This window comes from Ambystoma mexicanum, chromosome 11, assembly GCF_040938575.1.
Source record: "Ambystoma mexicanum isolate Mex_15411 chromosome 11, UKY_AmexF1_1, whole genome shotgun sequence".
Classification (NCBI taxonomy): Eukaryota; Metazoa; Chordata; class Amphibia; order Caudata; family Ambystomatidae; genus Ambystoma; species Ambystoma mexicanum.
Window position 1 is genome coordinate 1,469,285,102 of NC_090934.1, and position 23,890 is coordinate 1,469,308,991.

A 23,890-nucleotide genomic window follows, 5' to 3' on the forward strand; every position below is an offset into this window, starting at 1 on the left:
CCCACAAACCCACTCCCCAACACCGCACTGGGCATTGTTCCTCCCTTTCAGGCAAGGTGGAAGACAAAGGGCTGCAGAGTTGTGGACTCCTCAGAATGGCAGGGGAAGACTTCAGAAACAGCAAGCACACAAGAAATGGCGAGAAGAATGGAGGTCCTTCTGTGCATTACTGAGACTGAATGAACAGCCTGCGAGTAATAAAGACCAAAAGTCATAAAAAAGGTCAAACCTCTGCCACCAGACATTCATGTACATTTAGCAATTGTAACAAAACATTACCAGGTACGCAAGTAAGAAAGGGAATACATTGTATCCCCCCAGCGCTCCACATGAGATGCGGTGTGCTGGCTCACTATATAAAAAATAGGGGGATTAAAATCCCTCTTTACTACTTGGGAACTGTACGTCACCCAAGTACATCAGAGAGAAATGAACAGGGGAGCCCATAGAGGCAACCCAGCCTAAACCCAAAAGATGTAGGGAACTACGATGTCATCCATACACTAGGGAGAGACATTCAAAGGTCAACCATAAAAAGAGTAAACGATTGGATGATAATTGGGGTGCCTGGGGGGGGAGAAGATTGCCCTTCACCTCGAGACAAGGTAAAAACGTTATCTAGTCAAAGCAAAAGGTTCTGGAGTTGATTCAGGTAAAATTGTCAGATCAATGATGAATCTTCCTGACCTAACAGTAAATCTTTTTGATTATCTGGGGGTGAGATTTTCTGCAAATTTTGGGGCAAAGGCACATGTCGAGAAGCAGTCGCAAAAATTCAAGCAGGCAATTGGGGTGTGGGGGTTAGCCAGAGCTCTGGGCTCATTTAAAGCGAAGCCGATTGAATTAGTGCTGAAACTTTACCATGGCAAAGCCGCTTCTGTGGCAAGATGTGCTATGGACTGTGGGGCTTTGGAAAGCTGGAGCCTATTCAAGTGGCTGAGAATGATTTTTTTAAACAGTATTTTAGGGCTGGATGGGTCTATCCCCATTTTTGCAGTTCATCAAGAGCTGAGCTGCCGGTTTTTGGGTCATCTGGCTGCATCCTTACTAGCCAGCCATTGGCTCAGGATTTGGGGGAACACTAACGCTTTTTTGACCCATCAATGAATGAGCTACTTGGTGTTGAGACCTCTATTCAAAAATCCCATGGCTCAGATATGTGAAAATGAGGTTGGCTGAAGCGGTGGTAGATTATCATTACGATAGGCCAACTTTGCTGTCTCTCATGGCTTCAAAGTCTGCGGGAACAAGAGTGCTCTCTCTTGGCCAGAAGAGTCTTTGGAGCTTATGAAGCCAGGTAACAGGACTCATCTGATAATGACGTCCCTCTGCCTTCAAAAATATCTGAGCCGGGTCAATAACCTGTCCCAGTTCTTTCCCGTTTCAAGGGCCAGTTTTAACTGTAAACATATGAGAGCTGTGACGTCGGCTTGGCCTAAAGGGAGCGTGGATCAGTCATGACCCTTATGTGGGGGCGTCTAAAGAAGCCCTTGCTCACTTTTTCCTGTTTTGTCCAACATTCTCACTGATCAGGGACCAAACATTGAAGCCTGTTTTGCAGGGCCAGGGCTTTCGATGTTATGAGCCCGCACTGTATGATCAGGCTCAGGTAGGATGGGACGTTTTTACGTTCCTAAAGCGTACCTTATTATTAAGAGAACTTCTATCAAATTGTGACTTCATGATTTCACCGTTTTGTTCGGAGGTTTTAAGGATGACTTTATTTTTTTTTAAGTTCTATGGGTATAATGATGTAATTTGTTGTGTTTTTATGGTATGCTATGTCTTACCAAAATACATTTTTATTTGGCCTGGTCAGTCCTTCAGACTATCGGTACTGGGAAATGATGTTTCTCTTTTTTAATTCTTGTACTTTTTCTGTTGCACCCAGCACCTTACAGTGCAATGCAGTTGGGATACTTTTGTATCACACTACCTTTTTACATTTGGGATTTTTGGTTGCTTTTATATGTGCCTAAAGACAAGCTGGTGGCAGCAGATACATTTTTGCATTATTCATAGTGTGCACATTCGCGTTTATGGCTTCCAAAGGCGGCTAGTGCCATGCCACAGGATTTTTGCTTGTTTGGCCATTTTGTTGTTTTCCCTTCTTCCTGCCTTGCCAGGTCAGGAAATCTCTTATAACAGGGTTGTGCAACTCTAGTCCTCGAGGGCCGGAAGGAAACCTGTTCAAATTTCAGGATACCCCTCATTAATATTCATGAGATAATTTTGCATAAGATTCTAAATGTATGCACATTTTTTTTTCATGAATATTCATGAGGGATATCCTAAAAACCTGCCCGGTTTCCGGCCTTCGAGGGCTGATTGAGTCCAGGAAGGGGGTGGGGACTAGTTCCACTATACATCTGTGGTTCCAGAGTGTCTAGGCGTGGGGCATGAGTGAAACCAGTAGTTGTCCGTGATTGGACAACTACTGGCTGTTTGAATAGTGCAGACCCTTACCATTGGTGGGGCTTGTGCTTGCTTCCAGCTTTGGATTTTGGATAAGAAGACTCCTGAAAAAAATGGCTGCAGATCAGCGTTGTAGCCAAGAATCCTTCGTAGAAAAACAGCCGAAGACGACTCCTGAAGAGGCCCAGCCTTCCTTCTTGCGCCTCACCTAGAGAAGCCCTGTTGGACTACCTGATCTGCGCAGGCTCTGAGCGGTGCTTCAGCCCTTGGACTAGTGGGGCCAACTAGTAGGGATGCCTTCTCGAGGATCGGGCTGTACTCTGCCTTTGGAAGTGTCCCTGGACCACCCAGTGGACTGACCAGCTCTCCCGTGGGCTATCTCGCCAGAACAGGGGCTGTTCCATGGTTTCACCCACAGAACTTTGCAGTCGCCAGCTTGTGGTACAAGTTGCATGCCCTTCGAATTTGTTTCCCACATCAAGCTATCCTGTGGAGAACAAGAGCATAATACAAGCAAGGCAGACCGCACAACGTCTCAGCTATCCAAATATGGCAGTTGTAAGGGAGAATTCTCAGAAATGTGCTAATTCCTCTCTACCTTAGAGACCCCCAGCAACTTTGCTGGATTTTAAGGACTTGAATGTTTAACCTCGAGAGAGTGAGACCTTTTTTTTTTTTTTTCTCACTCGTATTTTAATGTGATTTTGAAGACTGTTTCCTTTGGTTGTGGAGTCTGACAAACTCCATAGGCGGCATCTTTTTACATTGTGTCACACAGCACCTTCAGTGCAGTGCCACAGGGAAGTCTTTCAGATTTCCCAAAGGTTTAAATACCTTTAAATAAACTGTTTCCCAGAGCAGTGAAGTGAAATTGACTTTACTTACATTTGTAACTTTCTAGAGCCAGCACACACTATCTTACAATCGAGTGCTGGAGCGGTTACCTAGTATGCCCTTTGTCTAGCTTCTCATGTAACAATTTTATGTTACCCTTTCCTCGACGAATGGCTGGTTGCAGTGGTTTACTTGTAAGTACTGTGGTGTGCATTTTCTGCGGGCTGCGTTCGCAGCTGCAGTATAATGGTGCCATTTTTGTCAAAATGGCCCGGTCTTGTTTTTTTCCCCATTTCTTTGTAGAAGGGTCCTTCTTGAGATTTACTCTGCGCGCCAAAACAGGTTTGGTCCCATTGTTCGCTTTGCCTTTGGCGGGATTCACGAGTGAAGCCCGCCTCTGGCTCCAGGGTGTCTGGGGCAGGCAGGAAGTGCCCGAAACTCCCTGTGCTTAGTCTCCTAGGAGACCCAAATGCACTCTCGAGTGATTGGCCGGCTCACTGTCTGGCAAGGACAGCCACCCTGCTGGGTGACTGACAGCTACGCTGGAATCAATAGGAGAGAACTGAATGAAAGGCGAGGCTTTTGGCTTGGAAGGCAGAGTCGAACACTGGACGAACGAACCAAAGATGAACTTGAAGAGGGCGCCTGCTGTAACTCCTGAACCGTTGGTTTGCCTGGTGAAGCCCTGCTGCTGTACTGAAACTCCAAATTCGCATCGACAGAGAAGCCCCTGCATGGACGACTTCTCCCCTTGAGTTGGTGGGACCAATCAACTCCAAAGTAAGCCACCTGGACATCCTTCTCGGAGCTGGTGGAATTTCCACAGAGTTGCTGCTGGAAACCGTGTAGCCAGGGAGAGGAACACCAGATTGTGTTTGTTGCTTTTAAGATGGCCTAGAGCTCCAGGAAGATCCTCCGGACTCCCAGGAAGCAGGACTGACTAAGCCTGAGACCCCTCAACAGAGCGCGGGTCCCCAGAAGCAAGGAAAGTCCACCTGGACAGCCAGGAACCGCAGTGTTGCTATTTGCAGTAGAAGCGAGGAGCTGAAATACTGAACAGCCACATATTTGAAGATTGCCGGTTGCGAGCAGTGACCGTCTTATTGCAGAGCAGGAGTCCCCAGAAGTCCTCCCTCTTGTCCACATGACCGAGGCCCAGGAACAGGGAGATCTGCAGAGCTGCTCAGGAACAGAAGTCATCGGCTGCACTTTTTCTTCAATACAAAGGTACTGTAAAAAAATCTGAGAACTTTCCTCTTGCAGTAGAGTTGCTTGCATCTTCTACCACTCGCAAGTCTAATCAGCTTGTGGCCCTATATTTGATTCTTCTAAGACTTCTAAAACATTGTGCAAAGACTTTTCTACTTACCTACCAGAAGTGCTTCATCCTATATAAGACTTTTTCCCATTGACTTTGGCTTAGCCTAATGACTCTGCTTAGGGTATCCAAAAGTATTTGTGTGCTTAAGAATATTTGTGGTCTCTTGTTTGTTCTAATAACCTTTTCCTTTTACCCACTTCTAACAGTATTCTAAATGCAAACCGTAAGATATTAATGTCCCCAGCACCCTAGCTATTGAAGTCACCTGAGGGTGTAGGTTGTGTCTATGGGCCATCCCAAAAGGGTCTTTACTGATTTAGAAACTAAGAGTGAATAGTATTGAAGTGTGTTTGTGTTACTTTTTATATTGCTCCCTTCTGAAGAAGGCTTACTCTAACTGACTGATAAATTAATAATTGTTTATTCAAGAAACCTTGTGTGTAAGAGTTTATTTGAATACTTGTCACTGTGAATCTCTTGTGTAACTCCCCTATAGCTCACCTCCCCTACAGCTCACATTGACCCCTCTTGAGATATGCCTGGATGCTCAACACGCTACCAAAACTGTGTAGTACAAGCTTATACCAAAGGTTGGGTTTCCTATACATGTAGTCAGAGTTGTGTGTAGTGTTCCCAGAGGGTACTGCATACAAACTTTGCCTAACAACAAGTGAAGCCCGCCTCTGGCTCCAGGGTTGACCAGAATGCACTCTTAGGTGATTGGCCGGCTGGGTGACTGACAGCTAGGCTGGAATGAATGGGAGAAAACTGCATAAAAGGCAAGGCTTTTTGGCTTGGAGAACTTGAAGAGGATGCCTGCTGTAACTCCTGGACCGTTGGTTTGCCCGGTGAAGCCCTGCTGCTCTGCCGAAACTCCAAATCCATATGGACAGAGAAGCCCCTGCAAGGACGACTTCTGCCTTTGAGTTGGTGGGACCAATCAACTCCAAAGTAAGCCACCTGGACATCCTCTCGGAGCTGGTTGAAATTCCGCTGCTGTTGCTGCTGGAACCGAATAGCCAGGGAGAGGAACACCAGATTGTGTGCGTTGCTTTTAAGCTGGCCAAGAGCTCCAGGAAGATCCTCCGGACTCCAAGGAAGCAGGATAGACCGAGCCTGAGCCCCCTCAACAGAGTGCGGGACCCCAGATGCAAGGAAAGTCCATCTCGACAGCCAGGAACCGCAGTGTTGCTATTTGTGGTAGACGCTCGGAGCTGAAACACTGAAGTGCCACTTGTTTGAAGATTGCTTGTTGTGAGCGGTGACCCTCCCGTTGCAGTGCAGGAGCCCCAGAAGTCCTCCCTTTTTTCCCCACGACTGAGGCCCAGGAACAGCAGGATCTGCAGAGCTGCTCAGGAACAGAAGTCATCTGCTGCACTTTTTCTTCAACCTAAAGGTACTGTAAAGTCAGAGAGAAGTTACCTCCTGTTGTGCCACCTTGCTTGTCCTCGTTGGAGACTTGTCTCGGTTGCCTCTGTAGAGTTGCCAACGGCTTCTTTATCTCGCAAGCCTAATCAGCTTGTGGCCCTACTTTGAATTTCCTCTTATGCTACAAAGACTTCTAAAACATTGTGCAAGACTTTGACTTACCTGCAAGAAGTGCTTCAGTTCACCTTGACTTTTGCTTAACTTAACACTGGCTGGCCTAGGCTCCCTAAATGACTCTTCTCTCCTCTTAGTTGTTGTGTTATCCTTCCAGGTATGGGTTAACTAACTTTGCTTTGGGGGTTACCAAAAGTACTTAACTGCTTCAGAATGTTTGTGTGATCTCTTGTTTTGTTCTAATAACCTTTTCCTTTGACATACTCCTAAATATGATTCTAAATGCAACAGTGATATATTAATGTCCACAGCACCCTAACTATTGAAGCCACCTGAGGGTGTAGGTAGTGTCTGTGGGCCATCCCAAAAGGGTATTTACTGATTTAGAGATATTAAGAGTGTGTATTTCATGGTGTATTTGTGTGTTATTATATCGCCCCTTCTGAAGAAGGCTTACTCTGACTATTAAATAAATTAATATTTGTTTCATCAAGAAACTTTGTGTGTAAGAGTTTATTTTAATACTTGTCACTGTGAATCTGTGTAACTTCCCTACAGCTCACATTGACCCCCTCTTGAGATAAGCCTGGCTGCTCAACACGCTACCAACCTGTGCAGTACAGACGTATACCAAAGGTTGGGTTCCTATTGCCAGGAGGTCAGGGTTGTTGTAGGGCACCCAAAGGGTACTGCATACAATATTGCCTAACAGCAGCTCAAGAGGAGGAGAAAGACGGCGAGAACTGAAAGGGTGACCAGAAGAGAAGCGACCTTGCCCTTTCCGACCCAAGCACCCTGAAACATCCTGAGAAGGAATCGTAAGACTGCAAACAATAGCCAGCGTGTGTTGCAGCAGATGTCAACGGTACACAGGGCCCTGCTTTGCTGATAACCGAGCCAGGGAGAGATGCTTGCCTCCGTGGTACCGCCTTGATGCCAGAGAAGCCAATCGGTTCATCAGAGTGGTGAGTCGATGGGAAAACTGATAAGAAACCGCACTGTGTTGAACGAAAGCAGCAAACGCCTAATTGAAAAAGTACAAAGAACGGTTAATAAGAAAGGGGAAAGCCAGCTGTAGAGGAGTCTGGCACCACATGGGTGCTCACACGAGAAACTCTGGGCGATTACCCGATTGTTGAAACTACTCTTCCCAGAAGGCCTTGGAAGAGGCGAGAAAGGGGTCAAAGTGGTCATACAACAGTTTAACAAAATCCTCTGTACATTCAAAAGTCTTTGACCGGCAGATAATTGTAAAGTTAGGGGAAGTGAATCCCACATCGTAAATCAGATGGTTGTAAAACTAAGGGGAGTGAATCCCGCGTCATAAGAAAGTGGAAGGAACTGTGTGATTGGCAAGAGTGAACCTGACAGTGGGATGCCGATAAAAGTCCCAAAGATCAGTGTGTTGACAAGAATGAACCCAGCAGAGGGATGTCCACAGTGAACTGTTTTGTTTAAAAAGACATTAAGACTTGTGAATGCAAGGAAATGCCATAGTGAACCCGATGGAGGAAGGCTGAAGTTGAGGAAGGATCTGAGCCTGGAGGAGGGGGAATCCAGGGGTGAAAAATCACCCACCGACCTACGAATGCAACAGAGAAAGTACAATCAGAGGAGAACTTTAAAACTGTTTAAGAATCTGCGCCGGGAAGAGGGGGAATCCAAGGGTAAATAAGCCATCACCCAACGTGCATATCGAAAGGAACTTTTGTTTATATTGAATATATCAGATCCTCGAAGGCAAGAGACTTTTTACAGAGAAAGACTTGGCCATCAACGGTCCTGATAGCTGAGAATTGAACTGTTGTCACTTGCTGGGAAAGCTTGAGCGTGTGCTGTGCTCCAGAGTCCCGCCTTGTCCTCTGCTCAAAATGTGGGGCAAGGAGACCCCTGGCTACTATATCCTGACTTATCATTTGTGAACACTTCTTTCTTTTCTTGTGAACATTATCCTACATTCTTTTGTATTTCGCGTAAGGATTGGCAATAGGTTTTATTCTTAGTATAGGTGTTTTTATTTGACAAGATGCCACTAGGACTGCCTTATTGATATTTTATGGTCTTAGCTTGCGCCTATCTTGGATTTAGGTTTAGGCGTTTTCCAACCCGCAGAATACAGTTTAATAAACACCCTGAACTGTGATCACATGTATATGTCTTGTCTTGATGCCAGGCCTTCCTTACAGAAGTCTGAGTCAAAGGCATTAAGGAAATGCAGTGCATCTGTTTCCACCCTGTCCTCCATAGGGTAACATTGGGAACAAGCCCCTTTGTCTCATAACCTTCCATTCCACTGCTTTGTGGTCATCAAACATGGGTAGTAACTCCTGAAATACAAAAGACTATTTACTTAACTTAGTCAAATTGTTCAAGAGTATTTAATTCCCTCACCAACACAAGTAAATTAAAACGGACCTACATAGACTCCATTCTGGGAGAAGCATTGTGGCTCATGTTAATTTTGGGCACAAGGCCCAATTCTTCTTAGGTATAGGACTGCTGAAGTTGGGGAATTCACTTGTGAGCGGGTTCCATCATATTTGAATTTGAATTCTGAATTGATTTATATTGCGCACCGGATGAATTAAATCGTAATTGGGCGCTGGTGTATCAGTTTACCTTTGATCTTTGCTGTTGTCCACTTTAATATTTTAAGATTGGCTTGCAGTACCTCAACTCTAAAGTTTCTATCAGAACAGATGAGTCTTCAAGGCCCTGCAGAATGCCGGGATAGTTTTAATCTTACGGAATGCTCTAGGTAATTTGATCAACACTCTTGGACCGTAGACCCCAAATCTACGGTCCCCTTTACTCACATATCTGGTACGTGGTATCTGAAGCAGATTCTGATCTGCTGAATGCAGCTGCCGAGTTGGAACATGACACTTTATTTTGTCTGATAAATATCTTGGCACTGTTGTATTAACACATTTAAATACCAGACAAGAGCTTTAAACTAAATTCTCTCCTTTACTGCCAACCAGTGCAAAGCTTTCCTTAAGTTAGAGAATGGGGCTGATTTTTCTTTTACCCTCTATGCCAGCCTAACTGCTGTGTTTTGGGCCACTTGCCGTCTTCGCAGCTGATAGGCTGGTATACCTGCCAACAGTGCGTTTCCATAATAAAGTCTTGAGTTTGACCAGTGTGCTAATAACCACTGCTCTGTCTTCATTCGCAATTAATGGTAGGATATGTCTCAATAGACGAAGGGAGTGGAATGCTGCCTGCACCTTCACGCTAACCTGAGCTCCACATCCCATGTTGTCCTCCCAGTCACAGCCCACATTTTTTATCTTCTTAGCAAAATTCAGCTGTGTCCCCAGGAAGCATGGCTCTTGTAACTGCTTCCTATGTTGCAGTTGGTGTTTTGAGGCGAATAAAGCCACCTCAGTTTTACTAGCATTCAGCAATAACTGATTAGCATACATCCAGGCCTGTAATTCTTATAAGCACTGTTCCACTATCTCGTATGTCTCCTCTGAATTATGTATCCTGTTGAACACCTGCGTGTCATCGGCATACGAATGAAAGTGTATGCAGTGCTTCCTCAGTATGCCCATGAGCAATTTGACATATACATTAAAGAGCAGTGGGGAAAGTGAGGATCCCTGCGGAACTCCAAATTTTTGTATCACGGAGTCTGACAAGAAAATCGCCAAGTCGGACTCTGTTCTTTTCTGGTGAGAAAGGATTCAAACCATTGAAGATTTTGCTCTGCCACCCCTCCCACTTCTCTCAGGCGTGTCAGTAGGATCCCATGTTCTACCGTATCGAAAGTGGCGGACAGGACTACATGACCAACAAGGACATCTCCCCCTGATACGCCGGCTCCAACAGGTCATCCCAGATCGTCAACAAAGCCGTCTCCGTCCCAAAACCTGGTCGGAATCCGTATTGTAACGGATCTAGCAAATTCTCTTGATCCACATGTTCCTGCAGCTGGGCTGTCACAATTTTCTCGAAGATTTTAGATGGCCATGACAGTGCTGCTACTGGTCTATAGTTCAGAAAATTCTTGCTCGAGGTTAGCTTTTTTTTTTAACAGCGGGGTAACTACAGATTTCTTCAGAATCTGTGGTACTACGCCTCATGTGAGGGATATGTTAACAAACTTTGTAATAAATGGAGTAATATCTGGGGCTACTCGCTTAGCTACTGAGGATGGAATGGCAAAGAGTACATCATTAGTTGCCTTCAAAGCAGAGAGCAGGTAACACAACCTCTCCTCAGATACTTCGGTCAAGGCAAATAACTTCTGATCATCACCAGTATCTTCACCAGGGACTCAATCCCTCTCTATGTTGGTCTGAATATCTGTACATTCTGAGCTGATCACTTCTGTTATCCCCGGATCCTCTTCAAGATCTAGCGGTTTAATTTCCATGATTTTTCCTTGTATCAGCTCTATTTTATTTATAAAGTAGTTATTAAAAGCATCCGCCTGTCCTTATAATGTTTCTGGTGCTGCGGACGCACACCCAGGGTTCGCTACTGGGAGATCACGGCATATAATTCCCGTGGCCTGTTGAAAACTTTATCACTTTTCCCAATTGGAAATTTGGATTTGGCTTCAAAAATCGCCTTGCCGTATTCCCTTCGGGTACTCTTAACCAGCTCCAAGTTGATCTGTGTACGATTTTTTTTTTTTTTTTTTTTGATTTTTCTTTTCTCAATTTTTTCTCTAAAGATGTCAACTGTCACCTTTTTTTTGGCCAAATCTGGTAAGAAACGAGGAGTAGTAGTCTTCCTGACTTTTTTTAGTTGGAGAGCGGCCTGTTCATTGCATAGCCTGGCCATGATCTCAGTGCCCTTATTAAAAAGATCCTCACATGGAAGGGCATCATCAATCTGTGCCAGGGCATTCTTCAAAGCTTCCCCCAATATCTTCAGTAAGTCTTTCGGCTTACGGAACTGACCAATCCAATTATCCGTATGCACCTCCAGAGTTTTCTTAGGAAATGTCAATTCAAATACTCTGGCATAGTGCTCCATCTATTATACTGGGATTGTCTCAAAGTGAATTATCTCTCCTCGATATAGCAGGACATCAAGGCAATGACCCTGCTAGTGTGAGGGAGATGGTTCTAAAAGTTCCAATGCATGAGCATCCAAAGTCCCCTTTAATTATCTACCATCTGCAGATGTCATATCCTCAACCCATATATTAAAATCCCCCAGACAAAGCAACTCATTGTACCTACTCCATGTATCTGCCAAGAATAATTCCAAGTTATCCAAAACAGCCTGTGCTGGGCCAGGTGGTCGATAGCCAAACAGCATTTGTATAGTTCTGTTTGGGGTACACTGAATGCAAGCATGCCCAATCTGGGTGTCATCAGCCCAGTCTAAGGGTTGCAAGTGTGATAGTTTCAAGGCTGCTCACACAATAGCTGCAATACCACCACCTCTTTTTCCTACTCTATTAATATTCTGTATCAAATAGCCTTGTGGAACTAGGAGGTGATACATAGCCTGTCAGGCCTCATTGAACCATGTTTCCGTCAGAAATAAACAGTCCAGATCCTGCGATAAAATGAGCTCATGAATCTCAATTGCATGCTTCACAGCTGATCTAACATTGAGTAACATTGCTCTGAAGGCGTGTGCCCCATAAGGATTTTTGGTAGATGTAGATTCCGTTCTCTTAATCCTTTCAATCCCCAGATTCCTTACTTTAGATAAAGTGTGTAAGGATATAGAACCTCCCTCACTCTCCCACACTCCTTTAGTTCCATATTCGAGTAACCTATCATGTTACTGTTATTTTCTAGTGCCCATCAGACGGAAAACTTGTGCTATTCTCACCTGTTATTCCTTGCAGCTATTATTCCATTGAGGACTCGCTATTGCAGAGTTTCCTGCCACACGCCATTCCACGGCCACTAACAGGCCTATAACAGGCTTTGCGTCCGCGCTGACAAGGGCCAGTTATAGCCTGCAGCGCATACTCCGATGCGTCAGAGCTGGCGCGCGGCCCTTTGAAAGCTGGGAAATGTAGTGTTTCCTCACATACACTAGCGTATGCAGGCGGGTGCCTCAGTTTCCCCCGGGTTGTAGGCAAGTATTCTTCCACACACCTCGGTACTATGATAAAACCAGTACAGTGTAAAAACACATTAACATGTTATAATTTCGAACTTATAAAACATTCATACACTTTCTAAAAACACAACTAAAACGTCTACATCTACAAATATCCCCTAAAGTGCAATTTCATTTTAATTGAATGTTTCAGCAATCTTCTAACATCCGATTCACGTTATACTGCATTATTTTACTTACCTCTTGTATTGAATAAGTCATTTGAATGCATTAATGAACCTATGGGATACATCGTACTTGTATTTCTGGTGCTTGTATCTGCTTAGATTTACATGCTTTGCATAGTCCGACATCTAGTGGAAGTCGCAGATTATTACAAGATTTGTTTTTTGAAAATCGAAAACCGACGTCGAATGGGCGCGTTAATAATACCATCCATAGTGTGACGTGTACTGTACCCCATGGTCCTTCACGCATCAGAGTCCCTCAGACTTTTTATTTCTGATATGAAGTGTAGTATGAGTACAGATGTGCTAAAGCAGAAACGGTGATAACCCAGAAAACATCTATGATATGATATTTTATTTATATAGCGCCTATACACAACGTGTTTCAAAGCGCTTCAAGGAGGGAGGGGAACAAAGGAAAATACAATTACATTCAGCAAAGTCCTTGAAACAGTACAGAATGTAAAAATAACTATCATAATAGGCCTGTCGACATTTCTGATAGTGCAAGTGCATAGAACAAGTAAGGCAAGAGGTAATGGATAGGAGGAGAACAAAGCAAGCAGTAACATTACTATGTCTGACGACAATTTACGCAGTGCAGGTGGTAACAAGAGGAGGGGTGGGGGGGCAAGGGTACGGAGGGGAAAGGAGAACAAGGCAGATACTGAACAAAAATGTCGGTGACAAATTTGAAAGTAGGGGAGGGGGGGAAGAGAACAGGGGGGGAGGAGGGGGGACAAACAAGCTGCTATCGAGAGTCACAGAACAAAAGATAGGAGTAAGTGCTAGGAGGGGGAAGTCTGAGAGGAGGGAGAAGGAGTGGGGAGTAGGAAAGGTAGTAGAAGAGGATGGATGTGAGGAGGTGGGAAGGAGGCAGGAAGGGGGGTGGAACGCAGAGCAAAGAGGGTGGAGCAGGCACTCAGGGGGGAAAGGGGGGCACACAGGCACTCACGGAGGGGCAGGGGGCACACGGGTACTACAGAGGGGCAGGGGGGGCCACAGGCACTCACGGAGGGGGAGGGGGGGCACACAGGCACTTACAGAGGGGCAGGGGGGCACACGGGCACTTACAGAGGGGCAGGGGGGCACACGGGCACGCACGCAGGGGCACACGGTCACTTACGGAGGGGCAGGGGGGCACACACGCAGGGGCACACGGGCACTTACGGAGGGGCAGGGGGCACACAGGCACTTACAGAGGGGCAGGGGGGCACACGGGCACGCACGGAGGGGGAGGGGGGCACACGGGCACGCACACGGGCACTTACGGACGGGCAGGGGGGCACACGGGCACTCACGGAGGGGGGGCACACGGGCACTCACAGAGGGGCAGGGGGGCACACGGGCACTCACGGAGGGGCAGGGGGGCACACAGGCACTCAGAGGGGCAGGGGGGCACACAGGCACTCACAGAGGGGCAGGGGGGCACACAGGCACTCACGGAGGGGCAGGGGGGGCACACGGGTACTAACGGAGGGGCAGGGGGGCACACAGGCACTCACGGAGGGGCAGGGGGGGCACACGGGTACTAACGGAGGGGCAGGGGGGCACACGGGCACTCACAGAGGGGCAGGGGGGGCACACAGGCACTCACAGAGGGGCACACAGGCACTCACAGAGGGGCACACAGGCACTCACGGAGGGGCAGGGGGGCACACGGGCACTCACGGAGGGGCAGGGGGGCACACGGGTACTAACAGAGGGGCAGGGGGGCCACGGGCACTAACAGAGGGGCAGGGGGGCCACGGGCACTCACGGAGGGGAGGGGGGGCACACGGGCACTCACGGAGGGGCAGGGGGGCACACAGGCACTCACGGAGGGGCAGGGGGGGGCACACGGGTACTAACGGAGGGGGAGGGGGCACACGGGCACTCACAGAGGGGCAGGGGGGCACACAGGCACTCACAGAGGGGCACACAGGCACTCACGGAGGGGCACACAGGCACTCACGGAGGGGCAGGGGGGCACACGGGCACTCACGGAGGGGCAGGGGGGCACACGGGTACTAACAGAGGGGCAGGGGGGCCACGGGCCCTCACGGAGGGGAGGGGGGCACACGGGCACTCACGGAGGGGGAGGCACATGGGCACTCACGGAGGGGTGGGGGGCACACAGGCACTCACGGAGGGGCAGGGGGGCACACGGGTACTAACAGAGGGGCAGGGGGGCCACGGGCACTAACAGAGGGGCAGGGGGGCCACGGGCACTCACGGAGGGGAGGGGGGGCACACGGGCACTCACGGAGGGGGAGGCACATGGGCACTCACGGAGGGGTGGGGGGGGGCACACAGGCACTCACGGAGGGGCAGGGGGGCACACAGGCACTCACGGAGGGGCAGGGGGGGCACACAGGCACTCACAGAGGGGCCTGCGATCCGGCGTACCGCGGTGGACAGCGGTAGACAGGGCCTTTGAAGTGGGCCTTCGATGTTGCGGCCGGCTCCCGCCTCCCGGTTGCAGCCATTGGCTTAAGGGGCCAATGGCAACCAATGGGGGAGGGAGGCGGGAGCTGGCACCATAAGATGCAGAAACAGCAATTCAAAAACCTAGCCCAGCACACGGCCATCTTGGATGGTCTAAGGCATCAGGCCTCAATATGGCATATTTAAAACAAATCACCAGTAGACAAAGACTGATATGTTTAGGATATTTCTCCTCTGTGAAAGATAGTGAGCTAAAGACTCTGTGTAAGGCTCTTGTAACCAGGACTCATGTCTGGCAGAGAGTTTCCCAGGACCCCCCTTGTTATTTGCATCTTTTAGGATATCCATACACCTTTGTGGAAGATGTAAGTGGCCAAACTCTGACTTCAGGAGCCAAGCTGCCAAGATGGAGTGATGCTCCCTTGTGTTGTGTTGGCATGTTGTATGGTCACGGGAGCTTGAATGGGTAACGCATCGCCAGTTTGAACAGATGTGGAAACCAAGTCTGTCTCGCCCAGATAGGAGTGATCATGGTTGCTTGTTCCCGGTGCATCTTGTGCGCTATTTTGCTCCAGAGTGGTGTCGTGTGGAAAAGCGTAAGCGCAAATTTTCCTGACCAGTTCATCCAAAGGGCGTTCCCCTTGGACTCTGGTTGGGGAAACCTGGAGGCGAAGTCTGGGCATTGTGTGTTTAGGCTTGTGGCGAACAAGTCTAATGGGACGTGACCCCATTGTGAGAATATTCTGTCCAGGATATCTGTCGAGTTGCCACTCATGTTCTTCTGGTAGAGGGCATCTGCTTAGAGTGTCTGCCAGAGAATTGAGTTCCCCCTGCAACATGTGGAGAGGTTAGGAACATGTTCTGCTCGAGTGCCCACTTCCATATTTTTTGGGCTAGCTTGGACAGACTTTGAGAGTGTGCGCCTCCTTCCCTGTTCAGATGGAACATAGCAGTGGTGCTGTCTGCGAGTACTTGCACTGTTTGACCTGTGAGATGTTGCTGAAAGGCCTGAAGAGCCATGAGGATTGCCAATAGTTCCGGGAAGTTGATATGTTTTTTTGTTGTGGCGCATGTTCAGTGGCTGTGGGCTGTGTGGTGGAGGAAGTGAGCCCACCCCCCAACTTGGCTAACAAGGTGTTTGTAGTCAGGGTTACTTGTGCCTGTGGAACGCGAAAGGGTTTTCCTTTTAGTAGGTTGTCCCTGCACCATCAGCGAAGATCCTGCACCAAGGTTAGCGAAACATCCACTAGATCATCCCACTGACCGCTTGTCTTAGACCATTGTTTTGCTAACCATTCCTGCATTGGACGTATGAGCAGGCACACATGTGGAACCAAGTGAATGCATGAGGCCATCATCACGAGCAAGCGCATTGCTTTGCATACAGTTATCTGTCTACTGACTTTGTAGTGTGGTACTTGTATCAGCATGTTTTGTACTCTCGTTTGAGGGGAAAGCAAGCTCCTCCTTTGTCTTTACAATAGCCCATAAAAGTTGTTTAATCTGGCTGGACACTAGACCGGATTTCTTTTTGTTGATTGAAAAACCCACATTGAAAAGAAGGTCTAATGTTTTTTGCATATTTTGTTTGCAAATTTGAGATGATTCCCCAGTGATTAGCAAGTCATCCAGATAAGGGTATACAGGGATTGACACTCTGCGCAGGTGTGCTGCCACTACTGCAAGCACCTTTGTGAACACTCTTGGTGCTGAAGCAATGGCGAAAGGGAGTACTTTGAACTGGTAGTGAACTCCCACTATCTTGAAGCGCAGATATTTTCTGTGCACAGGGAGCATTGAAATAGGAAAGTATGCATCTTTCATATCCATTGTTGCCGTGTAGTCCCCACATTTTAGGAGGGGCATTACCTCTTGGAAGCATGGTCATGCAAAACATTTGGGGTTTGACATATTTGTTTGCAGGGCGCAGATCTAATACTTGGCGCATGGAAAGGTATTTTTTGGCACAGGGAAGTATGTTCAATAAAAGCCCTTGTTTACCTGGTTTGTTGGGACAATCTCTCTCCAGCTGTGCCTTTACTACTTCAAACAGTATGCATCTTTCTTCTGGTGACATTTGCCTGTTCTTTAGCGGGCAGTAGGGTGGTCTTTGTAAAAAATCGATACAATACCCGCCTGCCACGGTCTGACAACACCCACTTGTCCGACGTTATCCCCCTCTCATGCGTGGGTGAAGTGTGAAATTATGCCTCCTACTAGAGTGGCATGGGAGGGGACCTGAAGCGGTGAGTCATTGTTTGGGGGTGGGAGGGGGGCGGCCTCTCCCAGGTGGGGTTCTGCCCCTCTTATGTCCTCTTTGAAAATTGGAAGAGGAACTTTGACCTTGTGATTGGCCCCAAGATAAGGACTGTGTCCCCCTGAGTGTAGCCTGAGGAACGTTGAGCACCCTGACCCCAAAACCTTCTAGAGTTTGATGAGCCCTGTTGAAAATAGGGCTTGTTCGTCAACTGAACCTGGGATTTGAGGGTGTCGTATTCCTCCTTGGCACTCTTAAGGGCGTCTTTGACAGCCTTCCCGAATAACACATTAGGCTCCACCAGCATGTTTAAGAGGGTGGCCTGAGTTTCTAATCTCAACCCTGATTGTCTGAGCCAAGCGTGGCACACGATGAACGTATCCTCTGCCCTGATGCGTCCTGCATTATCTGCTGCATCAAGGTTATTTTTCAGGATGCAGTTTGATATCTGCTTGCCTTCTGAAATAGTCTTGAACAATTGAGCCTTTAGGGGTTCTGGGACGGCTTTGATTTGGCGTTTCATGTCATCCCATTTGTGGCAGCCGTAACTAGCTAAAAAGCGTAGTGTTGTTAGCTTCCGGTCTGGTATACCGCAAAGGATGCGACCTTTCTCCCGAAAGTATATATTTTTTGCTTTCCTTTTCTGGTGGGGCCTCTGCCTAATGCCAGGGGAGTGCCTGCCCTCTTTCTGTTGGTGGTCACCACTAAGGAATCTGGTTTAAGCTGACCCCTAACATACAAGGGGTCAGTGGGTTCAGGCCTGAGTAGTTTTTCTATTCTGGGGTTGACTGCCATCGAGAGACTGGGCCCCAGTAGAGATGGCTGGATGCATCTTTGTACAGACAGCAGGAGCGGAATAAACTGGATGGCGGACCTTTTGTCTCCCAGAATGTCTTCCAAGAAGTCCTCGTCTACCTGTGCCTCCTGGGTGTCGATATTAAAATGCTGTCGCCTTTAGCAGCAGTCTATTGTACTTGAGTTGATTGTCAAAAGGGCGAATCTGCTACCGGCTTGTCCTAGTGGTCTGGCGACTGGAACACGTAACTGTCATCGTCGTCATAAAATTGGTCTGGACTATAAAGGTCCCCTTGAGGCCCTGGGTTGTGTGACCCTGAGGGGTCATCATAATATAAGTTCGGCGAGGGGTCTTGATAGGTGCAGGCTGAAGTGCCTAGAGGAGAGGTGCTAGGCTGTGGCTCAAGACGAGCCTTTTTAGCAGGGGGCTGCTGTGCTGCGGCCCTTTGCTTTAAGGCATCTTTAAGTGTTGACAGATGGTCTGGGTGTCTGTTCATAAAGTCCACAAAACTTGACATCATCCTTAAGATTTTATTGAACTGTTTAGGTGTATATTCTCATGATGGTGGGAATCTTGACATGATAGAGGTGGCCTGGGAGGGAGTTTGATTGTTGTGGTGCGTAGCCCCTGAGAGAGTCTACAAGGGGGGCTGGGGGACAGCATGTGTGCTTTTCCAGGCCAAAGGTGTCGAAATATGCAATTTTTTTGGCGACCTTGCTTTAAGCAGGGAAGCACTGACGTGTTTAATTAGATCCTGCATTTTTGGCATTTTCTTGGGGGATGCCAAAGCGACTTGCCGCTTCTTCGCTGCGCAAAGGGAGGGCCTTTTTGTGTGCAGTGTCCGAACTGACTTTTGGTTTTGGAGGCAAAAGCGTACGCGATGGCCCAGAGGACAGTGAAGAACTTGAGGCTTTCTCCTTGGACACCGCGTGGGCATCAACATGCGCCGTTACCGTTGGCTGTGGGCTATGTTTTTAGTGTCTTTGTGTGCCCTGGCTGCCGGGTGTCTTCTCCATCACAGAGCCAATAACTGCTTCTTGGAGTCGGGGGAGGGGGCTGCCCATGGGGTTCAGACGAACCCCGCTCCCCTTTGGCATCACGCGTGACCCTGATACTGCCCTTGCTGGAGTCTTCGGTCACGTCGCTGAAGGCCTCGGCCTGCAAGGCACGAGCGGCCCAGTGTTTGGTCCGCCGTCCTTTAAGGTTTTCGGTTGAAAAAGTTTACAGGATTTACAAAAATGTTCAGGGTGATCCCTCGGCAGAAAGTAATTGCACACTTGGTGCCTTTCTTTCCACGGGAATTTTCAGTGGCAGGTAGGGACAAATTGAAAGGGAGTTTTGTCCATTATTCTTTACAGGAGCAGATTGTCGAGGGGAAGGGCATGACATAATATGCATTCTCTAAAGAGATCAGTATGAGCAGTATGACCGTCGAGCGGCAAAGCGAACAATAAAGGCAAGAAAGAGTCTATAATTAAACTTTCAACTAATTAAAGGCATCAGCTTGGAAGAGAACTCTGCATTTGTAACCGACTTCAATGGCGGCAAAAAAAACTATCTGAGGGACCTTGATGCGTGAAGGACCATGGGTACAGTACACGTCACACTAGGGATAGTTTTACTAACACGCCCTGTCAACGTCAGTTTTCGAGTTTTGAAAACAAATCTTGTAATACTCTGTGACTTCCACTAGATGTCCGACTATGCAGAGCATGTGATCTAAGCAGATCTGCAAGCTCCAGAAATATGTTTATTATTGAGTATTGTGCGATAATATCACCTGCAATAAAATCATCATTTTTCAGTGGGTGCAAAAGGCCTAGAATAAATAACTGTATTATTTTATACTTGCCTGTCTAAATTGAATTGTGTGCTTCAGTGTGTGGACTGATTGAGGGCCCCTGGCCCAACTCACATTCTCCTGTGAATAGCCTTGACTGCTCTCCATTGCTACCTTGATTGGGCTTTGGCTAACCTCCGAGTCCCCTGTTTACTATAACTAGGGTGGACTCCTGAAATCTGTCCACACCGGGCCAGATTCTAGAAATCCATCTTAACCGCGGTTTTCAGTTTGGTGAAGGTATGATATATTTTATTTGTATCCCGCCCATACACAAGTGTTTCAGAGCGCAACGAGGCAAGGGATGGTAAACAAGAGGGGACAAAACAACGATCTTACTAGGCCCAGTGACATTGAGAACATGCAAGTGCAGGGAAGGGCGGAGGGGTGGAGGGGAGAGGGGAGGTGTAAAGTGCTGAACACATGATAGATCAACACGGGTAGTGCGGCCAGCAGGTGTTAAGTGCGAGAATACAGTGTGGACAACGGGTGTCTGATAAGTGCTGGAAGGGGACTGTAGGGTTGCAGATACAGACCGAAGTGCAGGGGTTGCCAGGAGGCAGTGTGGGTGTGTGGCTGGGAGGGCAGGGATCTGGGCCCAAAGTCCAAGGGTAACCAGGTGCCCAGTGCCAAAGCAGATAGCTTAGCAGGGGAGAGGAAGAGCGAAGGCAGAAGCAAAGAGGAAGGTCTTGAGGTGCTTCTGGAACTGAAGATGGTTCTCCTCAAGAATGAGAGAGGCAGGGAGGCTGTTCCAGAGGGAGGCTGCAATTTTGATGTGGATTGCCTTGTAAGTGATGGCGCTTTAAAAGCAGTTTTAAGGAGTATGGGTAGCCAATGGAGCTGGGGGTGATGTGTAAGTGTTTGGCATGACAAGGTCAGTTATCTGAGCTTGCCACAAGCAGAAATTCCAAATCTAATCAATTTCCATTCTGGTCTTTCTTCCTGGTTCGTAAATCTAATAATTGCTGTTGTTTTTCATCTCCCTTGTTTCAGTGGTGTACTAAGATATTGTTAACTTAAAACAAGTTTGGGATTTATTTGTGCCACACCATTGTCATATTGCATACAAGCAGCTTTGTAATGGTCATTCTTTCTTTCTCATGTTTGTGTGTGACGAACCTCCAGATGGTGTCACTTCTCAGGGGAGAGAACATTTCCATTAGGATAGGGAGATACGACTGCTAGCCGATAGACCCCGTCCCCCCCTCCCCCCAGGGGTGGTAACATGCAGGAGGACATAATGGGGATGAACTCCTCTCCTGGTTATAAGGACGTGAGTCCAGAAAACGGGCCCTTTAACTCCTGACCCCACAGGGTAATGACACCTAAAACTTCTCTACCTAGGATACAGTCTGAAACCATGTGTTATTGTAAAATATCAAACAATCTTGATGTGATATGTACAGGGACAAAGAAGAACCTGAGCATGTTACAATCCAGTAGGAAGAGTGCTCGACCAGCTGTTGTCAATTGAACTAATGTTACACTGGGGCAGTCCCCGCTATTTAAACCAAACCGCAATCCGGGAAAGGAGAAGCCCATGCTGTCGAGAAGCCCACAAGTTGGAAACTGGGCTTCCGCAGACTGGAGTGAGGCAACTCTCCAATTTAGCAGAGGCTAGCAGCGGGACACCCAGACTGCCTTTTGAGTCAGAGGGGAGCCAGTGCACTTGAAGTAAAGACATTGCAAGGTGGTGGCGTGATCTGTCGTGAGTGGACCGAGCAGTCTGAAAACTGCACCATGAGCGCCTACTCTGGCCTACCACGAAGCCGAATATATGCGGAGTACTAGAAACTGTGGTGGTGGTGTGACCTGTAACAGGTGGATCGTCCGGTCTAGTCGCGAAGACAGGCGGGCCTACGAAGAGAAGTGGAAGTGGAAGAACACACCCGTGGCCCCTGGCTGAACCGGTGCACCATTCCAGAGTGAAGATAGCAGGAATAAGACTAAGTATGGGAGGGTGCCAGGAAACTGCGAGTGAAGTTGTTGTAGTAGTAGTGAAGCAGGTTGTGAGGCAATTCCCTGGTCAGTTCTACAAGAGTGTTAAAAAATCAGTGAGCACACTGATGTAACGCTAGTCCTCTTTTTTTTGTTAGGGACTTGTGGGGGGGGGGGGGGGACTGGATACAGGAAACACAAGGGAGCCCAACAAGCTACCTTTTGATGTCTACACCAGAGGTGGTAGAACTAGGTCTCAAAACACATACACTTATAGAACCATCTTTTGTTAACAAATATATGAAGATGGAGGGCTCAGGCTTTTACAAAAAATATATCATACATTTATTGTTCTTTAATAAATCGAAAAAAAAGACCATGAGGTCACATTTGCAAATCAAAACAACATAAAACAAAATTATTCTAGAGACAATTATTCAATAATTTTTGTCCTTGCGTTCATTCATGGAATACATTAGATATTGAGTGATGTTAGTAACACGTGGGTGCCTTTAGAATGGCCCATTCATATTTGCTTTTATATAAAGTCCCTATCAAAATTGTGTTGACACGAGTAGATCTGTTTCCAGCCTTAATACTTAGTTGACACACAGACTGTCACTTGTTCTCGTATTGATTAGTCATATGAGTAAGGCTTTCCTCAGGACACGTCAAGCCCTCTTCATGGGCGATGCAAAGTTTCACAAGTGCTAATGCAGGATTATCTCCCAATATCTATAAAGACCGAGACATACAGATCACTATACAACAACCAGAGCCCATGATTATTCTCAACACTTTGTTGTCATGCAGTGGATGAGGCCATATTGTCAACCTCTCAAATTATTTTGGTGTGCGTCTAACACTCTATTGAGTGTGAGTGCGATGTCTAGTTTATACCATTATATACCAGTTATATATTTGAAATGTATTGAACTGCATGCCATACATTTCATAGTTTCCTTGTAGTCATACCTCCAGCAAGGGGCATCATATATTTCATGCTTCTAGTGCACATGTTATATGGATTAGTTTCAGGCGCCAAACACGCGGAGGATCGACAAGGAGGAAAGCCGGGGAGACAACAACACAAGGAGGGAAGGAAAGGGTGGGCATACACACTACGCCTGAGCGCAGGCCATTAGTTTGGAGTTACTGCCTGCATGTCTCATATGCCAACGGAATGATTTGGGCACTCAAGCCCACCTTTATGGCTTCTTGTGAATCGTATGTTAATTCAAGAGTCAGTGAAAGTTGCGGTGCTTATTGGGCAAACCGCCATTTCCAAAAATTCAATGTGTGACTGTGACTGAAAAGACATTGAACATATGTTGTTAGACAAATGGGATTTAGGTTGCTTAGTCCTTATTTAACAGGACAGGAGTGACTCTATATTTAGTGTTGCCTACCTATTGGAGCCACCAATGCTTTTCTCTGGATGGCTGTCTCGAAGTAGACGCGCAGAATATGCCGTATATATCGTAATGGGTGGTTGAAGTGCACCGATACCTGGTTAAACAAAATAAGGCAGGCGCGGCCGAAATTAGTATCGTTCTGCGTGGGTCAGTCCATGTTTATATAGTTTCAGTAGCTTACTTGTTGTTTGTTCAGCGAAGCAAGATGCATTCAGCACAGAAGGTGAGCCGCGCACGGAATCAGAAAGCCGGCATCTTCTTCTGGTAGCTGTGCGTAGCAAGGCAATACCACAATTTATTGAAATGTGGTCACATGATTTAGCTCTCGAAAGGCTAGAACGTAGCCGGGCGCTATTTTTTGGCCTTTCGAGCCGACCATCTTGTAGAACGCACGTCAAATATGCAAGGGACGCTGACTATCCGCACAGCTTGTTAGGCTGGCATTGGTTATTCCGGTGTACAACAGAATAGAGGTGCGCATGCACTTATGATGCTGGAGACATAGATATACATGATAGCGGATATGGACACGGCCGTTTAAGAGCTACTATCTGACGTAATGCGCAGTGCATATCTGGGCACTATGGCGTGTGCCTCATTTGCTGCCTACATTGATGTTATGATGCTGTAAAGTCATTTCCGTATAAATAAACCCCATTCTATGTATACATTTAAGCCATGTTTCACTGAGTCAAGGTTGTATATCCACTTTTGTTCCAGTCTGCGAAGTTTCAAATCGCGATCCCCTACTGCGGGAGTGATTATCAATCTTTTGTAACGCGCACCAAAAAATGTCGTCAGGTGAGTGTTTGGCTTTCTTATGGTGTTCTACAAGC

General features: G+C 47.3%; 1 protein-coding gene across 2 annotated transcripts in view; it reads left to right on the plus strand.

Moving 5' to 3' along the window:
• TUBGCP4 (tubulin gamma complex component 4) overlaps window positions 1-23,890 on the plus strand; it is a 317,619-nt gene that overhangs the window by 244,667 nt on the left and 49,062 nt on the right. The window lies entirely within an intron of this gene.